Source organism: Harpia harpyja, chromosome 10 (genome assembly GCF_026419915.1).
Source record: "Harpia harpyja isolate bHarHar1 chromosome 10, bHarHar1 primary haplotype, whole genome shotgun sequence".
Lineage (NCBI taxonomy): Eukaryota > Metazoa > Chordata > Aves > Accipitriformes > Accipitridae > Harpia > Harpia harpyja.
In genome coordinates, this window is record NC_068949.1 from 13,776,958 (window position 1) to 13,801,549 (window position 24,592).

The 24,592-nt window shown below is 41.2% G+C and overlaps 1 long non-coding RNA gene across 10 annotated transcripts in view; it reads left to right on the forward strand.

Moving 5' to 3' along the window:
* Positions 1-24,592, forward strand: part of LOC128147328 (uncharacterized) — a 135,971-nt gene that overhangs the window by 80,362 nt on the left and 31,017 nt on the right. For 6 of the 10 annotated variants that reach the window (XR_008237001.1, XR_008236996.1, XR_008236998.1 and 3 more), the window contains exons 3-4: positions 9,364-9,996; positions 11,213-11,316. The exons of 2 other annotated variants lie outside the window; for them this stretch is intronic. This is a non-coding gene — a long non-coding RNA (uncharacterized LOC128147328). The remainder of the gene's footprint in view (positions 1-9,363; positions 9,997-11,212; positions 11,317-24,592) is intronic. 2 more of the 10 variants (XR_008236999.1, XR_008237000.1) reach the window with 1 other exon arrangement.

The following is a 24,592-nucleotide window of genomic DNA, read 5'->3' on the forward strand; positions in this document are numbered from 1 at the left end:
AACCCTGCATTTTTTATTTTATGGTTGAGTAGTTTGGCAGGTTCCCTCATGCTCTAATGAATTAGAGTTCCAAGGTTGCTTCTCTTTGGTATTGTTAGACTTTGGGAGAGCAAGGCAACCTGATTTAGCTGCTTTTTTAGCCTGTTTCTCAGCTGACACTTTTCTCTCTAAATCAAAGAAGAGATGGTTCTGCCATTGCCTGGCCTTTCTTTCTTTCACCTTCGACAGGTGAAGTACTGTATGTCCGTTCTGCTGTGATACCTTATTTCCACAGCGATGATTTCCTTGTGGTCAGTGGAAGCTCTTCAACCAGTACAGAGATTTGAGAGCTTTTTTTTGATCTGGTCACATCCATTGAAGGAGCTCTCCCAGATCGAAAGATCGGTTGGCAACAGAGGAGTTAGATCATCTGTGGCAATTGGTGTGGGGCTGGGATTGGATCAGGCAATAGCACTGAAGTCCGAGTTCTGATGAGAACATGTTGCTGCTGGTGTGTGCTGACCCAATCAACAAAACGTATCAGATGGAGTGGCAAATGATTTACTTTATGAATACACTTTCCCACTTGGAACAAGTGCTTTTCATTCTGAAGTTACTGTACAGCACAGTGATTAATGTGTTTTCATAATCTGCAACCGTTTAGAAAGAATTGAAGGAAATTCAAGCAGACACCAAGTTGTCAAAAGACAACTTAAGTAGGTCTGGGGCCTGTGCTAGTTACATTGCTGCTTTCACTGTGCACGTGTCATCATTCACAGTGCATAGAGAAGACAGAGATCCCTAAACTACTTTTTCTCAGCTTACACACCAAGATGTGATGAAGTGGTTAATTCCATTCCAGAAGCACAGAAATGCCATGGATAATATGTACAGAAAATAAGATCAAAGTCTAACTATATTCCTGATAGTTAATTTGAAATAAAACCAGGCATGCTTTTGCCAGTTGATCTGCAATTGGATGGCTGAAAAGAATTTGAAGAACAAGTGCCTGTAATCATGCTTTTAATTGTGGATAATACATTCTGTATTATGGCACAGAGTTACAAAGCGTGGCGCTTCTCTGGGAATTCCTCCGTCAAACAGTGTCAGGACGAACGAGAAGCAACACCCTGAATTCTCCTCCAAGGGCTACAGCAGCTGTGGCCGTCTGCAGAGAAATCACTGGACTAAAGCGGTGGGCTATTTCTGAAACAGCTTCAGTAAGTTGCAGAGGCTTCATTTCCACAAAATCCCTGCCCAGGAGTTTTCTGTGAATCTCAGGTGGCTGTGATGTTGCTCCAAAACAATGAGCATTGTGAAGAGACTCAGCAGGAACAGCCGCTGCCTGGCGGAAAAGGGTATGGGGCAGAGGACCTGCAGTGATCGCCACATCATCACACATTTTACAACCTGGAAGCATGTGCAGTAATGGTTGTAGCTCATGTGGGCAGGGCAGGGGGGGCTAAAGGGCTCCTTTTCTGTCATGATAATAGGTACCTGGTTCTTAAAACCTCTTATAGTTCCGTGTTTTGATTCAAATATTAATTGAATCAGATGAATTTGAGTTGGGTGCCCATAAGCAGATCTGCATTTAGATCTCTGCATGCTTGGCCCTCCTGCCACACTGAATTCCTTTGTGAAGACTGGCTGCTTTATCGAAGCATGCACTCCCCATCTGACTTTGGGTGCCCCTCAGATTTTTCACAGCATTAGGATTCATTCCTTTGTGAGAAGAGGTCTGTGGATTTATTGTGTTCCATCAGGAAGCTCAGACTTCAGGATTTCCTCATTTGCAAGCCGTATCAAGATGCCACCATTGCATATACAGGTTGTTGCAAGCCCTTCATACCAATTAAGATGCCTGTACAAGGGCAAAGCAGGCATCTGGAGAAGACTCCACTATTTGTTCAGGCCAGAGATGTAGTCTTTGTGCTAATAGCAAACACACCTCTGAGTCGAAACTGTTAGTCTTGGTCATTCCAGGCACCTTACACCAATACTTTCCTGCCAAAAGTAGCACAGGAGAGTGATGTCTAATAACAACTGGAACAGTGGCAATGAAAAGGTGCCTTCTGCCTTGTGTTCAGTACACTGAACAAAGCCTGAGCAACTGCGCTTTTGGGAGAGAAAAGTGAATCAATAACCCAATGAGGACTGTCAGGTAATGCTGTTGTCTGCAGTGCCTTTAATGGTTTTGGTCAATAAACTGCAATTATTTTACAAATATGTGTTGTGTTCACTTCTAAATCTATCTCTCTGCTTCCTGTATTAATTTTTAAAAATGAGAAATATCCTAAGTGCTTGCATTGTATGAAATCTGTATTTAAAATCAATTGGTGTATAACAAAGGGCCTGCCTGTGCTTATTCAAAGAGCACTCATATGAAGTGCCATGTCTTCTGTAATACATTTTCCCCCATTTTTTTAATACAAAGTTCATAATAAATCATAATTTGCAAATTTTCAGAGACACTTCAAAAATATATATTCTTTCTGCCTTTGTTTTCTTTGGAGGTTGGAATTTGTCCAAGTATCACAATATAACTTGCTTCACAAAATTTAAAAGAAGAAAGTAATCTCCAGACACCTCTACTATGTGAATCTCTGCCTAAATAATTTTTATTTCTGCTGTGCTGTAAACTTCGATGTATACCCCCTTCATTTTAGATTAATAATGTAACAATATAAAGATTCTTTGAGCTATATTTCACATTTAGTTGCTCAAGGGGAATTTGCTTTTCCCTTTAAATATTAAAAAGAAGCAATGGGAAGGTAGAAGAAAAGGACACTGTTAGTTTATTTAAAATAGAAACTAAGCTCAGCACAGGAGGTAGGGTTTTGCCTTCTACTCTACAAAGTAAATCAACACGATAGCTTTCAAATATTTCAAGGTGTGCTACTTACACAAATGTGCAGGTATCTAAAAAAATAGCAAGAATGATCTTATCCTTAGCTAGTAATCTTCCCCTGCAGTCCTCCCAAAGGATCAGCAAGAGCAAAGGAAAGCAAAAGATTATTGGCAAAGAGGTAATTGGAACATTTTCAAAGATGCAGAAAGGAGGTAGGCGGTGTTTCCAAGTACCTGGGTATCCAGCTCCTTTGAGAGTTGGAATATTTCTCCTGTGTTATTTACCATTAGTTAAGTGAATGGTGGACACAAGCCCCTGACCTTACTGAAAGAAAATATTCTGATAATTGCCACTGAAACCTTTTGCTAAAAGAATTTTCTTCTGCAAAACTTTTTGGTTTCCTAAAGTGTATTCCAGTGGAAGCAAGATCTTCTTGAATATTCTTGACATTTTATCATTGAAGAACCGTTAAAATCTGGTCTCATTTGCCCAGGTGGGTTAATCAGGTAAAGGTAGGAGTGGGGAGGAAATAGAGAAGAGAACCATTGCAACAGACAGAAGTATTGAAGTCCTAACGGAAAAGGAGAGATATTGGCCCCATCTGGCATTCAGCCTCTCCCAACCAGCTCCTTTTTGTAGGAACTGGCACCTACACAGACAGCCCGCCTTGGGGTTTTGGCATTTAGGGTTAGTCTAACTGACGCAGAAGCTACTGACCCTGTGTATGCTGGCAACAATGCATGGGCTCAAAAAGGCACAGTATGCTCCTAAACTGCAAGGAGTTTACCTTAGAGAAGGACGACTATAAATCTTGTCACTTTAGAACAAAATGGCTCCCACCAGCAGAGTCCCTGTTTCAGCAAACGTCTCTAGGCTGATGCTTGTCTTCGGTGGCTCATGTGTTTAAGCCACAGTATACTTACCTTTCTGCTTTTTCTACCTTTTCTCTGGTTTGAGATTAGCTACTCTATATTTTATATCTACTGTATGTTTTTACATAATATGGAAAAGTAACTTGATATCACTATCTAAGGTTTTATTCCGCTGGCAAAAACAGTCTTGAAAATATTTTGTGGAATATTTTTGACATGGACCTTTTGCCTTCTTTCCTGGAAAAAAAAATAGCTGCCTACTTACAATCCTAAGTGCATGGTGCAGCTTTGAGAAATTATGACAGTGTTCAGAGTGCATGCCTGACTCTCACGTGCTCACTTGCATGCTTTTCCTTATTCACTTTAATTCCTGACATCTGGCAATAGCGATGTGAATTCTGCAGTTCCTTTATATTACAATGGGCATCCTTTCATGAAACTGCAACTTCAGTGGCAGAAGGAGTAGGAGCACCTAGAGACATGACTGGTGGTGATGAAACGGTAATATATTTCTGGGATTGTGTTTCTGGAATTAAGAAGGATAGCACATATGGAAAGGCACTTGCAGGTCTGCTCTTGGAGTGTACTAGTGCATGGAATGGTTGGGTGGAACCTGGAAACACAGCATCAAATTGCATCTTGTGATAGTTAAAGGTGGAAAATTGACTGTCCAGAGACACAAGGGCAAAAAGGACCCTAGACCAAATCCTCCCCATTTCCAGAATGCATTATGTGTTTATGAATTAGTAGGATACGGTCATTGCTATTTTAAAACAACAGCTTAGAATTTCGAAGGCTTTCCTATTTTTTCCTTATAGCCTGCTAACCATGTTTTCAAGCTTTGTATTAGCCATTTGAGAGACAAAATTATAGCTCTTTTAAACGGAAGGAAATTTTTCATCGTGTTCAACGCTTGTTTAATTGTCTCTTCATGTGTTTGGTATGAGATATTTTAAAGTATAGTTACATAGGTCCTGGTGGTGTACCAGAACTGTGTTCTAAGGGAGGGAAGGGCTGGATATTGCTGTTCTCTTTGTGGTCAGTGGGCGTTTTGTTAGAGCTGAAGCTTTCTTGCAACAAATCAAGACTATTGAATTTTTGCTGCAGCTTTTAAAACAATTGGTAAGATTTTGTAGTTGCTTCAGGGTGTTCAAAAGGTTCAATGGCTGCAGTGCCAGACTTGTAAGCTTTTGAAAGGTAGCAAATAGATTCACAGACGAGCTGTGCTGCGGGAGAGCACAGGGCCCAGTGACTGCATTCCCTAGAGCCCAGGCTGCGCTTTAGTATTTAGTACGCCCTAGGAATTTTCATGACTCGTTCATTGTTGTCCACCTAGTCTCTGTAAAAGATAATGGGATAATATTCTTCCCTAGATAGAGAGGTGATGATGCTTTCACATCTGCCATGTCTCTGTACACCATTGGAAAAGGCTTGAAAATGGTAAAAAGGGACACATCAGAATAGGCTGGACCTTTTCCAGAAGCATTTTGTCAATGACAATCCTATTTGGCTACTTTCAAAACGGGAGGAAACTTTTCAAGGTTTTCCAGGCAAGATTCACAGATGCCCTCAGTGTTCAATGGGTACAAATAAAAGAGTGAAGAGGGACTTATGGCTCCCTGATTTGAGACTGACTTTGTTCCGGCCTTGGCAGAGGCTAGAACAGCTTGAATGCTATCCATTAGGTATGGGCCACCAGAGGCCAGCTATGACATGCTGTGACCATGCCTGAATGTGCTCTATGTACAATCTCTTTCTTTTATAAAGCAAGAACATTTTTCACATGGAAAGGAATAATACTATCTCTTTTTTACTGATAAGTATTTTATGTATGAATATACATACATGCATATTTACATTATAAGTATTTGAGCTACCCTTTCTATGTGATACAAGAGCCAGCTATATCAGTTACTCTCTCTCTGGATCCTTTTTATTCACCTCAGTAACTCAACTGGCAATATGGTGCCTGCTTGTCCACAGATGATCCTGGGGCACAAAAAAGGAGCTAATGCAAATGCAGTGGCTTCCCCGTGACAACAGAAATGTGGAAAAGAAAAAAAAAAAAAAATCAATGTTGCCAAGTGAGCAGAATCAATAGGGAAAGCAAAATTAGCATCAGACTGCTTGTAGAACATTACCAGCAGTATGAAGTTGCTTATATCCCACAGAACAGCCACAATAAGGTGAGTTAAAAACTTGCTTATGAGTCTGGCAAGCCTGTAAGGTAGAGGTGGTGTATTGAATGCAGATTGGCATGGGTTTCAGCAGACTTTACAAGCCCCTGGAGGATTTTTAAAGGAAAGATAATATTTTGGCTCTGAGCACTATTTGCAGCTCAGGAACAATCAGAACAACGAAGTATGGCTTGCCTTGCCATCTGTGCCTTTCAAAGGTGCAGGCAGAAACTGATAAGCCTAATCATATTAGTAGTTGTGTTCGTATGTTATTTTCATGCCATGCAAAGTATATAGTTTGTAAGAGCTGACCTAAAAAGTCAACTCTCTATTGAATAGAACAGGAAAGCAATAACCCCTCTGGCTTGTGAGCAGAGGCCTGCAAGGAGAGAAGAGGAGTGAGCGACCAGCAGTAGCACTCAAATGCAAGCATTGTGGTGCTTCTTTCACAGATTTCTGATGGGAATTCTTTACTGTATTTGCAAGGCCTTCATCATAGCAAAATAGGCCGTATGCTGCCTCTTTGCCTGCCTGCCTAAGTAAAAAATGACAGCCTTAGTAGCAAGAAACAGGAGGCGGCGTGATATTCTCAAATACATGGCTGGTTTTATTCAGAGGAGAGATGGTGGCTAAAATGAAGTAAGTGCTTCCTGCCTTACCAGTTTTCTCCTTTTAAGTAAAAATTTATGAACTGCTGACAGTTATACAAAACCAGAATCAATAGCTCATATTAGGGCTGAAATTTCTAAGACTGGCAGCTTGATTCATTTTTAAGTAATGTATTTGAACTGCTTGTGCTAATTCAAGGTCAAAATTTGTAGATTGGATGTAGCACATAGTGAGTACATTTGAATTGTTTCTAATGTTTTGTGTCTTGTCCAGGCACACTAGTAGGACACAATTTGTTACTAGAAGTACTCTTTCTTTATTTCCATCTGCTCATTCAGATGACGAGTGTAAAATCAAAACAAAACCACAACTGGTGGGTGGTGAGGCAATTTCACAGAACCACTTTGTAGCCCAATGACATTTAAGTAAGTCCATCAAAGCACTAAACCATGCACAACTGAAGAATGTGAGCAGCTGTAATGGTGATAGTGACTTCTGCACACACTTAAAACTATACATGGGCTTAAATACTTTTTTTGAGAATTCTTCATGCCTGGTGAATGTTCAGTTCAAGGGAAAGAAATGTTCTGCTGGAGAAAGATGACCTTGGGAATGTCTCTCTTTTGGACTCCTGTGCATTCATAGCTTAAAATTTAAACTGCAATATTATGGTTTTGTACCACTTTCTAAGTAGCATAATATCTCTTCTTTTCTAGCTGAATAGACCCTTGTAGATATTTTTGCAATAGGTAGCCTGAAATTTGAGAGAGGAACATGTAGAACAGCCGAGTATTGAATTTATCATGCCCTGCTGTCAAGTTTAAACGTAACAGTGTGAACATCTGGTTCCAACACATGAACATATGGATAAGCTGTGCTTGACCATAGCTCCATAAACAGTGTTATCTGAAAGTATTCATTTGGGTTTGAATCCCATATTATAAAGGCCTCTTCTGACTGCAGATGCCTTTCATATAACTTCAAATGTAATGAAATAAGACAAAAAGCAGTAATTGCTTTCATTGTCAGACTAAGAATTAGTTTCAGTGGTGTTAGGGCAAACCAGACCCAGGAATGTCAGTAGCTCCTGTTCCCCCAAAACATGGACAGAGTGCTACATGTGGAGATCAAATGCATTGGAGTTATTTTGGATTAACATAAGGAGCAAACTCCAAATCAAAACCTCGGTCATGGAAGTTTTTCACTAGCCAATCAGTGTCTGTCCACACTGCAAAGGCATCACTTTGGCTGTCCACAAGTACAGAAACTTGGGTTTGTGGCATAGAAATTGCAGTTATCTGAAGGATTTAAACAAACAAAACTGCATAGGCTGCTGACTGCATGAAAGTGAGGCTGCTTGCCATGTTGTGCCACACAGTATATTAAACTTCCATTTTCTTGCAAGGTTTATTTTGGTTGTGTTCTGCACAATGGCAGCACTTAGGTGGAAAAATCCAATTATAAAACTGTGTTTGCATTTCTACCACAGTGATGCTTAAACCAAAATTCCTTATGAAATGGTCCCTGCAGAGCAAGAAGAGGAACTCCTGTGTTAGCCTGCCTTACTGGAGGGCACTGTCTGTCATTCCTGCACAGCCCTGAATCTGTGTATTTCAGTCCTTCTGCATGGGGAGTTTCTATGGCTTTTCTCTGGTTCCAGGCCCACTTGCCTGCTCTGAGTTGACACGTGTTTTGTTACTTTCCAACAGCTACTGCTATATATAGGACTTCAGTCAGGCTTACCTGTCCTCCCTCTGTTAGTAGGTGGTGGGGGAGACGTTGCAGGGAAACTCAAGTTTTAATTCATGTCAGTAACTGAACAGGCCCTCTGCCAAAGTCTTTGATGGCTCTAATTCAACTACATGTTCCCAAGTTTCCCTGCAATTTCATGGCATTTGCGAAGGGGAAATGCTAGCTTTGCTTTAGGCACAATGTATGCTTGAAAGTTTTGAAAGTAAGTTTTCTCTGCTTTTGTGTCTTCACTTTTATATTCCTCTCTGTGGAAAGCTCTGCCTTTCTTAACCAATCCTGAACTGTAAACTGATACACTTTTCTTTTTCAAAATTTGCTCTGTAGGGATCAGAATATATTAGCTCTGAAAGTTGTCAGAAATGTTTTCCATTATTATGGGAGCTTGTCAAATTCACAGTCCATGTGGAATGCAGATGCAGCAAAAACATCCACTGTTGTGTTGATGGCAATGCATTCCAATTGTCCTGGTGCTGGTGCAGGGGAGGGTATTTTTGGTCTTCAGGAAGCACAGTGGCATGACACCACATGTTGCAAGAACAGGTTTCTTTCCTAATTTCACATATAAGCGTGGGGTTAAGTGAAAAAAGAAATCTCAGGCTGAAGGAGTCCAGGAGCGAGCAGTGAAAGGAGACTGATGGAATTACAATAGCATATGGAGACAGAATTAGAAGACCAAATTTCAATTTCAGTTACACCTTTTCAGCCACTCAGGAGTCAATCAGCCATTTTTCATAAACTAGGTCTCTCTGTGGATTGATTTGTTATTGTTGCAAAGCCTTTTGCGCTGGGCTCAAAACCTTTTAACAGTCTGTCTTCAGTGGGGTTTGGAACAGAGCATCTCCAGGTCCTGAAAGCCACTCTTGCAGCAGAATATTTTCAGGGATGATAACTCTCTACTAGTCTTTTCATCGCTACAAGGCAGGACCATTGCACTCTCCACTGCAATTACATGCCCCACATAGGAGAGGCTATGTTCTTAAGAAAGAGTCAAGCTGCTAGAAAGCACTTTTGGAAGACTGAAATTATGTTCAGTTTTTGGAATACACCAGATTTCATAAAGCATTCACTGGATGTTTTGCCTTCAGTCATTCCAACTCTCTTTTTTTTTTTTTTTTTTTTTTCAAAGGCAATGCAATTTACAATCTGTAAGGGAGACTTTCAGGACTGCATTGTATCTGTCTGTCAATCACAGATCAGATCTCACTGAAATACTTACATTTGGGTGCCAAAAGCCAGAGATTTCTGAAACCACTACGCCATTCTGACAACTGAGTACCCCAGATTTGCAGTATGTAAGGAGGCAATCAGCTATTTTTATTATAGTATTTGAATTTTTTTATTAATTTAAAATGAGAGAGGAAAATTAGTTTAGCTGTGAAATGTCTGTGCTGACAGGCCTGCAAAGGAAAGATGTCAGGAATACATGTAACTAGAGGATAACTTTTCTAAGCCCAGATTTGTCAACAGCAAGCCAGAAGGCAGAAACAATGTGAAAATGTCATTTCCCAGTGGAACCAGTACCTAATTGACACTTGTAGTCTGCAATGCCTGTTTCTCATTTAACAGCTTTCACAGTAGAGGTTCGTAAACTTTACTCCACGTTTTCTTGTTTAGTCTCAATTTCTTACTTTGACATACAGCTGAATCCTAAGGGGAAATGAAACTACAACCTAGCTGCTTGTAAGCTGATGAAACCTTTCCAGGAGAATCAATCCAGAAGAGAACTTGATATGATAGACTGCAGCTGGCTCTATGCAAGGTTTACAAAACACTGTCTTAAAACACCCTGGTGTTTTTTTTCCAGGGGGTGAAAGAAAATCTCCAAGTAGAGCATCCAGTTCATTTCCAAACTGTAATTTTCAAATCTGGTCAAGCAGATCCTGCCATGGTTTCAGAAGATCTTATTGTTTCCCCCTCTCTCCATTCATTCACTATTTTAAAAACTGCAGATGTTAGACAAGCTTTTTTCTTTCAGCATACAGGACTATTTAGTCAACTGAGTGTCCCTTCAGGTTGAGTGTCTTATTTGAGGCAAAGGGCTCAGCAGACTAAACTGCCCATACTGAGAGGGTTTGTGTCAAAGGCTAAGGATCCCAGTGCGCGCATCCCATTCCTGCTGGGAGGTGACGCTGGCCAGCAAGAGTTCCTCAGCCCTCCATCTAAGGATAAGAGTAGCCTCTGTTAAGATAGTCACTTAAAAGATTTGGTACACAGATGTGAACCTATAAAGCAGAGACAGTATATTACACTTTCACTGTATTTTCTGTAAGTGCTTTAAACACTCAGATACCGAAGATGAAGATAGTGATGCTTTTTGAAAGAAAGGAAGGAGAGGTTTTTACTTGGCTTTGCAGAAGTTGGTTAAAGGAAGTGGTTTTAAGGAGAGGGAACAGGGGCAAGACTCCTCAAAGACAGGTATATTCCTCTAGCTTTAATTTCTGGAAAGGACGAGATTTCAGGTTTGTCCTCAGGATTCCCTGCTAGCTCAGAGAGATGCCTCCCTGCTCAGCGGCTCCCAGCTTATTAGCTGGCTTCTGTGGCTCAACTCTGAGATTATGGCAGTCAGGGGAAGAGCCTGGAGGCAACTATCTGGGCACAATTACATGCAGATACCACTTTAGACCTAGGATGTCATTGCTCAGATCAGAGCTGAATCTTTCTTGAAGGGGGCTTGTCAGATAGTCATGATTTTTTTCCTAGGCTATATAGGGGTTTTCTGGGATATCGCACATTTAGTTCTCTTTGTCTGTAGCACGCACATTCTAGGTAGCTGACTCAGGGCTCCCCTAGATTACTTGCTCAGTGGGAAGGTGTGCTCAGTACTGTGACACCCAAAGGTTTGCAAATCTGGACCTTTGATTTCCAGATTCAGGACACAAGTGTGTGCATGATTTAATGTATGAATCAGGTCCCCAGGGACCCATTCTTGATGATGAATATAATTATTTCCCTTTCTTCTACTCTGTCTCTCTTAGCTCCACGGACTACAAGTGCTCAGCATAGAGATGGCCAGTGCTGCAGTGCCCTGCACCTGGGGTGAACTGCGGCGATGATAGATTCTCTTGGATCTCAATAGCAGGTAAATTCAACCTTTCTACCGCCAGAACATTGGACACCTTGAAATCCATAGGAGTTGTAGGCCCAACACCACTGTGCCCTTTGACCATCTGACTCCTGACCACTGAAGAAATATTCACAGTAATTTATCTTATCAGTGTCCCCAATTTACCTGCATTGGCCAGGGAACAGTGGGGCACCCTAGAAGAGCTCCGACGCTAAGTGGAGATGGCCTGACAGAAGTGTCTGCTCCTGCATTCTGCTTGGGGCATGGGTACCTCTGGCAGAGTGAGGAGGCAGACAGCAGGCCCATGGGCTGTCACATAATGCAGAATGCACATATGGATTTCTGGCACTTGTCAGTGATTGTTAGGGTGGGAGGTGCAGGGTACCGCTTTGCCCTGTTTTATATAGTACCACCAAATAACAAATCAAAACCAGTCTCTTTCATATGTATTGATCAACTGGTCATTCCTGTATTGATTTCTTCAAATGTGAGTGAAGTGGAGTATGGTCTTGGTCAAAACTCAGTGTTTATTTCACATGGGTGGAAATAGCAGTGATCTCTGTTCTGCTGCATTGCGGAGCTGGTTGCAGGATTCAGTGTGCTGAGTGCCCAGAGCTGATCTCTATCTGTACCCAGAAGTACATCCCCCAGCAGGAAGCTGCTTTGGGAAAGTGGTGGGTTTTCTGCCTTTTTTAAAGCCACATATGCTATTACTGCATGAAATGCGCAAAGCAGAGATGGTATTGCAAAGCACGGAGAACTATGTAGAGGTGATAGGAAAAGGAAAGATGAAGAAATGTGGCACTTTGAACTCCAATGTTAGAAAAAAATCAGATTTTTTTTAATGAGACCATCCAAAATGCCTTCCACCTTGCTGAACAAACCTGTTCCTGAAAATATGGCCAACTTTACCTTTCTTCACCTAGGCACTCTAGGGTTTCAAACGATTAATATTTTGTGATCATTGTTTCTCCTCTTTTCTCCTTTTTTCCTTCATCATACTACTTTCTCCCTTTGGTTGAATGTGCTATACAGGGTTATCTAGCTTTTATACTGCCATTCAGTACTCTGCTGGCTCATATGTTGTTTGTCATTATACTATTCATGTGTTTCATGTGGGCTGTTTTGCTGTGCCTTTCAACTCCTTTTTTTTTAAATAAAAAGACAGTAAAGTCAATGCTAGTTTTTTCCTGCTTACTGATTCAAAGAGTTGATTCAAAGAGTGAGGATTCAGTTGGTCACCTAAAATGCAAAATTACTTGCAGGTCTTTTCATGTAACTGTGCTTCTTAAGTCAACATGTCATAGAAGACTTTAAAGAGGTTTTTTCCCAACAACATACAGATATAGGTAGTGCCATTAGCTTGTTTAGATGAAAACCAGATCAAACTAGGAAAAATTCCCCCAACTCATCTTCCACACTGAAGTAATTTTGTATGTGATAGCTTTGTTTTTTCTGTTTATCAAAATATCTTCAATCTCTTTATTCCTTTCACCGAAAGACATCTTCACTTGTTTGAAGGTCCTTGATCACCGCATTCAAACTGGATGGCAGTGACAGCTCATGTGCAGAGTACTCTTGTCATACCCTTGTGTGCTTTCTTTGAGGCTCACCTAATTTAAGGAGCTGGTGAGCAGAAGAGTTTTGGGCTGCCTCCTGCACCACATTTGCCTGTAAACTGCCAGAGCTCGTGTTGTGTGCATTCCTGGATGCTAAAAGGCAATAGTGGTACCTGTAGGGTGAGGGGTTTTTGGCCCAATCTAAATCCACTCAACTACCAAAAGAAGTCTCACCTTTTTCTGTTGGCTTATAGCCCATGTGTCAAATTCTGCCAGCTGTCAGTGCCTGCCCTCACACATCTGACTGAAAGATAATCTGTTTCTTTGAAGTAGTTTAATCCAGGTTTTAGATTACATTATCTGACATAAATTTTCCTGTTGATTTGGATGTTCCCTTTTAAGGACTGAGCTAAAATGCTGAAGTGACACGCGCAGCAGAGACAGGTTTGCATTCCAGTAAGGCCTCAGTCCTAGAAAAGTTGAGGTATGTGTACAACCACCCCTGACTTTGGTAGGACTCACAAGATTTAGGCAGAAGGGCATGACATGTAGAATCAGTGCCTAAAATTTCACTCAGGGTTTTTCAGAGTGTTTAGCTCAGCTGCATCATATTCCACAAATTTTCAAAAGTACCAGTGTTTCTTTCTGCTTTGGTAAGAGAAGAAAAGATCTGCACCCCTACCTTGTATGTGGGAACATCCCCAATTCTTTTAAAATCATAGCTACATTGAGGAAGACTCGTACTGCAGGGAGTCCCAGCAGCAGGCAGGCCTTTTAGAAAACGTATTTTCTGTGTCTTTGAAAGGAGCATACAAGTAATTCACTTTCCTTTTATCAGCTCTTCCTTTGTTTTGTTTTGTTTCCTTTGTAAAGTAATAGCATGTTTTGATCCCTACATCTTACAGTTAGTTACTGACGTAGTTATTTCTCTTCACAGCTCGCTTTTTTCTCATTTCCCTTTTTCCCCCTTTCAAACAGGGACTCTTGATTTTGCATGAAATCTGGTCTGTAGGTGGCCACAATTGAAGCTGTTAAGAATTTATTTTAAAAACAAGAAGATCCCCCCTGCTGCGAAGACAATCTGTTAAAATAATATGCACAATTGAACATGACCTAGTCTCCTTTTAGACAGTCAAAGTTTCTAAAAGGAAGGGAAACTGGCCTCTCTTATCTTGAACCAAGGGAATTTTCCAAGGTTAGCTTCTCTCTGTAGTGTGAAATGTCTTAACTTTCTCTGAAACACAGTCAATTTCAGGAGAAATTCCTTTATACTTTATTTTGACAACCATTGAGGGAAAGGGCTTGAGGCTAAATGTGAGTCCTGTATCTTGTGTATTTTAGAACTAAAAGCTCAGTGGATTCTCGTGAGGGAACTTATCCCTGTGTGAGTAACATGTGAGCAATTAAAAAATGAATTGATTGGCTTACATTGGTTTGCCTGAGACTGTAAAAAGGGAGTAGCCTTCTTGCAAGCAAATGTGATATCTTAAATTGCCACACAGCTCTTAGAAATATTTCCCTCCATTTGCTAGCCGTTCCCTATCCTTAAAAAAGATACATGATGGCTGTTGCAGAAGTCATTGGAAAAAGTAAAATAATCATACTGAAATTTGAAACACTCTTTCTCCCAGTCTTCAATACAGATATAACTAGAAACAAGTCTTTGATTTGTTGATGCGAATAAATACTGCATTTCCAAACTGGAGAAATATTTAATGCTTTTTTTAAATTTCAGAATAAGGCATAGGGGTGGTCTTCCATGAAATCCCTGTTCCCATTTCCACTGTTTTTTCAGATCAATAGCTGAACATGTATCTTTAGGGATTAAGAGATTGGCTCAAACCTCACAATGTACGTCAACACTCATAGCAGCAGTGCCTGACTGCACACCAAGCCCTCAAGGCCAGGTACCTTGCCCGGGCCATATTCATAGTAGTGGGGCCCTAAGGGCTCTTCTGGAGCTGTGCCCAGCTATTGTACAGGGGCAGGAGTTGAGCGAGGTGAGGTTGCTCCCCAGGGGAAGTAGCCAGTGAACACTAAATGGAGTCGGCACCCATACTCGTAGGCAGGCAGTGAGGGATGCTCTGGCTGGAGAGTGCACACATGCTTGGTGGGGTTCATGAGCTCTGACTTTTGATGTGCACCATGTAAAAGTCCACATCGGAGTTAGATGCCAAAGAGGCCATTACAGTCAATGGGCATCTAGTTGTTGTAACTGAGGGACTCTATAGAGAGATTCATCTGGGTACATGCAGTACATAGTGGGCTGTTCTCACGGGCTTGGGTATCACACAGGTCAGTGTAAGGTTGCTCAAAGCTGGCCTGTTGCTGAGACCCACCCTTTATGTGGGAAGTACCAGTGCTTTTGCTGCCCTGAGCACTGCTCAGTAAAAGTAACTTTATCTCCTGTGTAGGAGGTCAGGGATGTTTCTCACACGTAACCCCCCCCACTACAGTCAGGTGCGACATGCAGGTCATAACACATGCTGAAACATTAGGATAGCAATTGACCGTCTGACACATCGAAGACCTATAACACGTTCTTCCTGCAACCACAAGTTCAAATCCCACCGGTGTTAACCTTAGAAGTCTAAAGTAAACTTAGGAAACTTTCTGTTCTTTATGGATAGGTCCGTAATACATAGGGGACAAACGTGATTTGGCTGTACCTTATTCCCACTTCCCATGGGCATAAGTGAAAAGCTAAAAAGGATGTTCTTGCCGCACTACCTAAATTTTTAGATACGTATCTCATAAAAAGGTGAAAAGACAATTCCGAATTTAGTGCTTGTTTGTGCCTAGCATTTGTTAAACACAATGCATTTTGAAGATGGAAACGTACTGACCATGTTTGTAAGGACAAGTAGTATTCGTATATAAGGACAAAGCAACTGCTGAAATCTGCCCTAGATTCATCGGTGTATTTCAGTGAGGTACAGTGACTTACAGCTGAGGCAGCGCCAGCTAGGTCAAGGCTGATGAGTCTGCCTCTCTGTCTCTCTCTACAGAAGTCTGAATGTTGATGGATTTATCATGTTATCTGTCGTAATTTTTTACTGGACTGGTGTGATAGGAAAATATTTTTCTCCTAACATACAATCATTTTGACTTGAGCAAAAAGTGGCTCAAATAATTATTTAAACAACTGACCAAGCAAGCAACTCCCTACCCCAACTATGCCATGAAGGGAGGTTTAGGTTTACATCCCATGTTTTTTCAGACCTCCTGAGTTAAATAATGCTGCTGGAAAAATGGAGCCAAGAAGGTTCACATTGTGTATATAAACCAGTGATTTGCATGTGATTTGCCAGGTTCTAATTTACTAATTAGCAAATGCTATTTGAGTGTGTCTAAACCACAATTTTAAATTAGTATGCTTCGCGAAATAAACAAGCTAATTGAAAACAGGCAAATTAAAGTTCATACGAAACATATATATTGATAAAAATCTGTTCTTTCAGTCATATAGTCCCTTACAATTTGTCCAAATACAGTGTCATGTCTTGAAGGGGGTCACAATGGTGCTGCTAGTCACAATGCTAGGACTCCTGCCTGGATCAGGGTTTTCTGGACCAAAGTATTAATACAAAATGCACCAGTACAGTTGTATAGTACAGTCTTAGTATCTAGGCTATAAAAAAACTAGCCTTTGCCTTTAAAGTATGCTTGGAAACACTTTCAGTCATTTTCATATATTGAACGCTTATAGAATATTAATAACATGCCTATGTTTTGGTTACTCATGTTATTAAATGAAGCATTCAAATTAATTAGCAAAATGTCGTGAATTTTCTGCTTTACATCACTGGGGAGAAGCATCAAGTATCAAAGAATGTATCAACCTTTATTATCATGCCCAAATGTGGTTATGGAGATACTGAGATGCACCTTAGAATTCTGATTTTGCTTTCCCAGTTCAGAATGTTTCTCTTTTATTCCAAGTTTTCAACAATAACTGTGAACATGCCATTCTGGTTTATATATTACATTTTGCAAATTACCTGTTACAAGAGTAGTACAAATGTAAGACCATAATTTAAAGAGTCATTTTGGTCAAATGTCAAAAACCCAATCCAAAACTGCCTTACAAAAGCAATAAACAAAGTAGGACAGTTCGGTTTGGTACGAAGTCTCAGTTAACATTCAAAGAAGTTTTGTTAGGCAAGATCTGGCAAAATATGTATATTTTCAGAAATGCTGAAGCCCTATAATCATCGAGTTCAGGGGAAATTACAACCCCTCAGTATATGTAATAGCAAATCTTTCCCTTGGGAGCTGATACTGCCAGAAAAATAAATGATGGAAGTGCTGGGCCAATGAAGAGAGTGGCAGCTGACATCGTGTCTCAGCTAAACCCGAGAAAATATATGCCTGCCTTCTTCAGAAAACAGAGGAAACTCTCAGTAGAGTAACCACCTTCCCTGCTTGCTCTCTGAGTTCACAGTCTGTGTTATTCACCGTCATGAGAGAACAAAGAATGAAAACATCTAGCAGCGCCAAGAAGAAACAGTTATTTAAGGTTTTCTTTCCTCAGAGCTGTGGCAAAGAAGAAGTTGAGGGTGAGAACTGCCTAAGACTGTGGCTCATTTTTTTCCCCTGCAGTGGTGTGAAAGGGATTGCCATTGCAGTTTGAATGCTTCCCAGGTTAAACATGGGATGCTGTTATCTCTGGGAAGGGAGGACCAAGCTAGCATTGGTAAACAGAATTAGAGGGATTTAAGTTTGATTGATAGATTTAAAACTCATAATGTTCACGTTCATCTCATGACACCATACATAGCACTTTTGGGGGATGAGGAGAGGCTTTCTTCGGGTCTGGAGGGTTTTGTTGATCCCACTCACCTTTGCCCCCTCGGAGACAGCGATACTAGCTGGGCCCTGCTGTAGAGGATCCAGGGAGATGTTCCAGCTGAAGATTAATATTCTGTTGTCATGTTGTAAGATTAGGTTTCAGCTAGCATGTAACAACTGCTGCAAACACTAGTGTCTGGGACATGGGGCAGAACTTCCCCTTAAACACAGGTTTGGGTTTAAACCATCATCTGACTTTATTGAAGGAACATTTCATCAAACATATTCCAACTTTACAAAGTGTACAAATGATTCATCTTCCACAGTTCTGCTGCAAAAAGGGAGCTTTGCTCTTTTGTCACATTTCTTGTAGGAAAAGGTTAAGAACTTGTGCTTAAAAATTCTTCCTCTTTTTATATCATAAGGCCAAATGCTTTTGTCACAGGTTTGTTTAAGTCTCTGTAGCAGCAGAAAATCCAAAAGCAAGAACATCTAAAGCAGTCTCTATTGAGCACTGGACTCATTTCCTCTTTGCAAGTCCTAAGTTCTAAACCTGCAAAATTGAAAAGCTTTGTGGAGTTGATGCATGGGGAAACTTTGTTCTTGCCAGATTTATTTATTTTTTTGCAAAATTTAATATTTTCATCTTAGGGAAAGTAGGAAAACTTTGTCATTTTCATGGCAAAACTAGTGGTTTTTTCCTACCCACGGAAACTGCATTTTAGTCTTGGAGAAAGTATGAAGCATGGCTTAAAATATTTGATTAATGTTGGAAGTAAATTATGAATGGTTGGACCCCTGTATTTGGTTATAATTGTTTGGAATATGTGGCTCCCAACTAGTCTGGTTTAGAAATTTTGTTTCTCTCAGAGGCTTGGTACTTCTGTGCCAAATTGCAATTTTTTTTTTTCAGTGTAGGCTTCAAATGGCTTCCCTTAATTATTTCTACCTTCATAGTGGACTGAAAATCCAAAAGGACTGGTACAGAACAACAAATGAGAGGTTTTCACACCAGACGCTCACATTTTATTGATTCTTGCATTACCTCAAGCAAAAAGTAGCTGTACTAAGAACTTTTACGAAGCCTGGGTGTTATTTCCATCCACTATTGTGTGTCCCTGGGGATAAGTCAGAGTAACTCTACAAATCCCCGTCTATGGAAGTGAACTACCATGAAGAGAGATGCATATAATGAATTTCAATCAAAGAGTGGCAGGGTCTTTGCCCCTGAGACTGTACCAGAGAAAGCAATGAAAAAAATATGTTCTCAGGACCTACTAAAACTACTAAGTTAAAATTAAAAGAACCAAAGTCCTAGTATTGTGGGACCCCGAGAGAAGAAACTTATGGTGCTTCATACAGCATGATGCCAGAATAGATTCCCAAAATAAATTTATTCCTTCTTTTTCCCAACTGTGTTTTTGAAGCTTTAGTTTGATATTCGTAGCTTGTCCTCTAGCTTCACTCTTGTTTTCTTTCTTTTTGTTTTGTTTGTTTAGTTGCTACTGACTGCAGCACTGATTAAAAGAGCAGATGCTCTTACACCTCTTGCAGGACCCCACAGGTTCCTGTATCCAGGCTGCACGGGTTCTTATGACCCCCAACGGAAGCCTATTTTAGAACAGACACTGAATGAAGTGTCAAGACACCACCTTAGGAAATTAGCTAGAAGGTGAGTCATGAGGCCTGTTGCAACTGGTATCAGGGGTTAGAAAAATACTTGCTGCCTGCAAAATCCCAGAAAATATGTCTTTGAACTTTCCAACTCTTCTGATGACATCAGGATTTCCATAGATGCAACAAAGGCACTTAAATATATTCATCCCATACACAATTTACATCAATAATTTTCTGTTACGTCAATGTCAGCAAGTGGTAGTATGACTAGGAACTCACCTTTAAGACTTCTTCAGGGTTTGGCCCTATCAGCTCTTGATTTGCAGAAGTATTTCTGATTCAGGCCACTATTGAACAAATTTCTAAACATGATTTTCTCTCCTGGGTTTTGTGGTCCTTAGAAGGATCACAACCTGGGAAGTTAAATTGCCAGTCGTTTTCCAGTCACAGACTTTGCCTGTCAACAAGATTAATCTTTCTGCAAGTGAATTTAGATGTCCTCAAAAGGTGGGAAAGCCTTTGGCACAACCTTGCACTGACTGTCTGGCAGAGCTCTGTTGACTTGTGTGGAGGATGATCTAATCTGCTCAGTGTTCGATCCAAAACCTGTCAGATCTGTGATTCTTCTGAAATGTACATAAAAACACAGTGACTTGCAGATCTCTTAGCAACAAACCAATTTACGCCATAGGGAAGAAAGACGGGTGGACTTCAGTCTGGACTGCTGTGACTTACTGTATTGGCTTTGTGTGGCAAGGTTTTGGTAGTGGGGCGGGTTATAGGGGTGGCTTCTGTAAGAAGCTGCTGGAAGCTTCCCCTGTGTTCGAGAGAGCCCATACCAGCCGGCTCTAAGACGGGCCCGCCGCCGGCCAAGGCCGAGCCAATCAGCGATAGTGGTAACGCCTCTGTGATAACATTTTTAAGAAGGAAAAAAGTTGGGACAGATGGGAAACGGCAGCCAGAGAGAGGAGTGAGAACATGTAAGAGAAACAACCCTGCGGACACCAAGGTCAGGGAAGAAGGAGGGGGAGGAGGTGCTCCAGGCACCGGAGCAGATTCCCCTGCAGCCCGTGGGGAAGACTATGGTGAGGCAGGCTGTCCCCCTGCAGCCCAGGGAGGTCCACGGTGGAGCAGATATCCACCTGCAGCCTGTGGAGGACCCCACGCTGGAGCAGGTGGGTGCCCAAAGGAGGCTGTGACCCCATGGGAACCCCGCGGTGGAGCAGAATCCTGGCAGGACCTGCGGATCTGTGGAGAGAGGAGCCCACGGAGCAGGTTTGCTGGCAGGACTTGTGACCCTGTGGGGGGCCCACGCTGGAGCAGTCTGTGCCTGAAGGACTGCACACTGTGGAAAGGACCCATGCTGGAGCAGTTCGTGAAGAACTGCAGCCCGTGGGAAGGACCCACGTTGGAGAAGTTCGTGGAGGACTGTCTCCCGTGGGTGGGACCCCACGCTGGAGCAGGGGAAGAGTGTGATGAGTCCTCCCCCTGAGGAGGATGAAGCAGCAGAAAATAACGTGTGATGAACTGACCATAAACCCCATCCCCGTCCCCCTGTGCCACTGGGGGGTTGGTAGAGAATCCGGGAGTGAAGTTGTGCCCGGGAAGAAGGGAGGGGTGGAGGGAAGGTGTTCCGAGATTTGGTTTTATTTCTCATTACCCTACTCTGGTTGATTTGTAATAAATTGAGTTAATTTTCCCCAAGTTGAGTCTGTTTTGCCTGTGACAGTAATTGGTGAGTGATCTCTCCTGTCCTTATCTTAACCCACAAGCTCTTTGTTATATTTTCTCTCCCCTGTCCAGCTGAGGAGGGGGAGTGATAGAATGGCTTTGGTGGGCACCTGGTGTCCAGCCAGGGTCAACCCACCGCACTTACTTATCTGAAGGTTTGTCACGTGTACATATTTCTGCTTTGAGCAGTGAATTGTGTACACCCATTCCACAGATATTCTCCAGCAGGTTAACACTCCTATCTTGCTTGTAGCCATGTCCACTTTCACTTTGATTAGTCAAGTTCTTTCAATTGAAAGATCAGTCTCAGTCTCTATCTTCTTGAGATGCCTCCAAGAAGTAATCTGGAGCTGCAAGAAGCCATAATGTTACTCATTAAATGGCACCATTCATTTTCTCTGTGATTGCTGCTAAAGTGATGATGGATCATCTGCACAGTAGTAGTTCTGGGTAGAATATATTAATTTTCTTATTTTTATGTGGGTGCTAGACAGAGAAATGGCAACTTGCTGAATATTTTTAACCCCTACAGGAACTGCATTCTGCATCTGGAAAGAGTTTCTTACTAGGTATTATTTAGTAAGCACGCTGTAATGGCTCTTTCACAAGGAAGAGTATTTCTTGTGTAAGTAGCTTTCAGCACCAGATCAATCACCAGCTGGCATGCACTGTCATAATGAAAAAGGAGTGGTATTTAGCACCAAAATATCATGAAGCACAGAGATAAGGATGCTATAAAGGCAAACCAACAGCCTTGTATTCCTGTACATATATTACATTGCAGTGCCAATATGATTCTTTACATCCGTTATTCCCCCTTCTTTACCTCACTCCCAAGGACAATTATATCAGAGCTTTTATTAATTCAAAAGAAGTAGAAATAAATGTTCTCAGAGCTTTTTATCCATAAACAGAGAGACGTAAATTGTTCCTCATTGATCCAGGCTTAGTTTTCTCCTGGTCATGGAAAGGAGCCCAGGTACTTGTGTCACTGTGGTGGTTTAAGCCCAGCCAGCAACTAAGTACCACGCAGCTGCTCACTCACTCCCCCCCACCCAGTGGGGTGGGGGAGAGAATTGGAAGGAAAAAAGTAAAACTCGTGGGTTGAGATAAGAACAGTTTAATAGAACAGAAAGGAAGAAACTAATAATGATAATAATAACAATAATAAATGACAATAGTAATAAAAGGTTTGAAATATACAAAACAAGCAATGCACAATGCAATTGCTCGCCACTCGCCAACTGATGCCCAGTTAGTTCCCCAGCAGCGATCCCCCCCCAGGCCAACTCGCCGCAGTTTATATACTGGGCATGACATCACGTGGTATGGAATATCCCTTTGGCCAGTTTGGGTCAGCTGCCCTGGCTGTGTCCCCTCCCAACTTCTTGTGCCCCTCTGGCCTTCTTGCTGGCTGGGCATGAGAAGATGAAAAATCCTTGACTCAGTCTAAACACTGCTTAGCAACAACTGAAAACATCAGTGTGTTATCAACATTCTTCTCATACTGAATCCAAGACATAACACTATACCAGCTACTAGAAAGAAAATTAACTCTATCCCAGATGAAAACCAGGACAGTCACTCTCTCCACTAAGTCAAGGGGTTTTACGTCTCTGGTGGATGGATGAGGGTTTGAGCATCTCTGCATGCACATGATTTCTGAGTAGGAAACCTGAGTTGTCTTGTCTTATTCCAAGAAGTTGCTGCTGGAGTCAGCAGCAGGAGGGGGGCATATCTGTTAGGGTGAGCAACAGTCCTCAAGGGATTGGGAGCCAGGGCATAAGAGCTGGAGTGAATTACAGCTCCTGGAAACCTCTCCACCAGCAGAGGAAAACACACTGTTGCTCAAGGAAGGATCCTGGGGAGGTATCTATCTTCTGGATAGCTTCTTTGTGAGGAAATACACTCAAGATTAGGTCTGAGTATAATACATCCCTTACTCTCTGTTAGCTCATGCTGTATTTCTAAGATGCATCAATAACAACGTGACAGGCTTTATCACTGGGAAACTGAGGGAAGAACAAAACCTTTTCTTAGATGTAGTATTGGCATGGAGCTTTTTAGGGCAACCTTTTTCCATTAACTGGGAAATGGTAGGATTTGGGTTTTTTTTTTTTGAACTTGTCACTTTTTGAAGAGACCTTTTATTTTGGCCTGTTTGGAGTTTTTTCCACTTACATTTCTGATAAAATTTTATAGAAATCATAGTTTGGATATTTTCTAAACCAAACATTTCTGAGTTTCAAATCTGCAGTTTCCCTTAGTTTTGAGATGCCAGCCAATTATAGTTAAAAAACAAAGACAAAGCTTGTCAAAAGTAGGAAAGAAACACACAAACATAAGGAGTCCGAAATACTTTGATTGACCCAGAAACATATTTTCTTATCTTTGTATGTTGAGTTCAAACCATTTTTTGAGATACTCATGTTTCAGCATGTTTCAGGATTTGACAACTTTTCAAAACTTTAACCTTTATGCAAGATGGAAAAGGTATTTTCCACCCAGATTTAATTGCCCTAGTATTTTAAAATCATCTGCAAATTGATTTGCTGTAGTTTGACAGGGAGAAAGCCTAGCTATGTAGCAGAGATATGTTTCTTGCTGGTGAAAGCATATCTCTAAAACTTTTTTATGTGCTATTTTACCTAGTACCTGAGGAGGGGAGAACCTTTCCTTACGCTATTCAGAGGCACTAACAAAACCTGAGCATTGCCTTATATAAGAAATGTTACTCAGAGAACTGTATAAACATCAGGTGTGGTTACTCATCTGTGCATGGATGAAGGAGAATATGATACAGCAGGAAATACAGAAATGCTGCCTATGAGAACTGAGTTTCAGAAAATATAAGTGAAATTGTGAACTATGTGTTAAAATAAACAGCATCACGGAATCAGTTTGGAATTTTTTTCTGTTGTGCCAAGTAAAATGTTCGACTTCTATTAATCAGTTTAATTGGCAAACCGTGATACAATGGTTAATAAATCTTGCAGCAGAGAAATAAGGAATAATGATTGAGCCACGTGGAATAAATTAGCTGTCAGAGGAGCTGCTCTTCCATCAGCAGGTTTCTGTAACATTATCACTTCCTTTTTATCTAGGTTATGCTTCTCACAGGTGCAAACACTACAAGATAGAATGATAAAGATCCTTCAGCTGTGTTTCAGACTTGGAAAACAGTGGTGCTGTTGCAAAGAGGCTTTTGTTCTGCATGTTTACTGTAACACTGCATGTTACATGGACAAAATGTATTATATTTCATATTATTTTTTGCAGGATAATACAGTTGGGTTTTTTCAGATAGCAGGGAAGTTATCAAAAGGAAATGGTGCTGAGTCAGATGTAGACTGCATAATGAAACCTGGGGGTTCATTTAATGGCATACATATTTTCAAGATGTTTCTTCTTGTTCCTGTGATCTTATTTGAATAACCTTGCAAGATATTGGAGGGAAAGGCTATTTCATTCTCCCATCTCCACTCCCTTTTCTTACACACACAAATGATGAACTGTGATATTGAAGCATTGGAAACTTTTTAGGTTACAGGGAGGAGAGAAGAGAGTCCAGATTTCCTCTATAAATAGAGGCC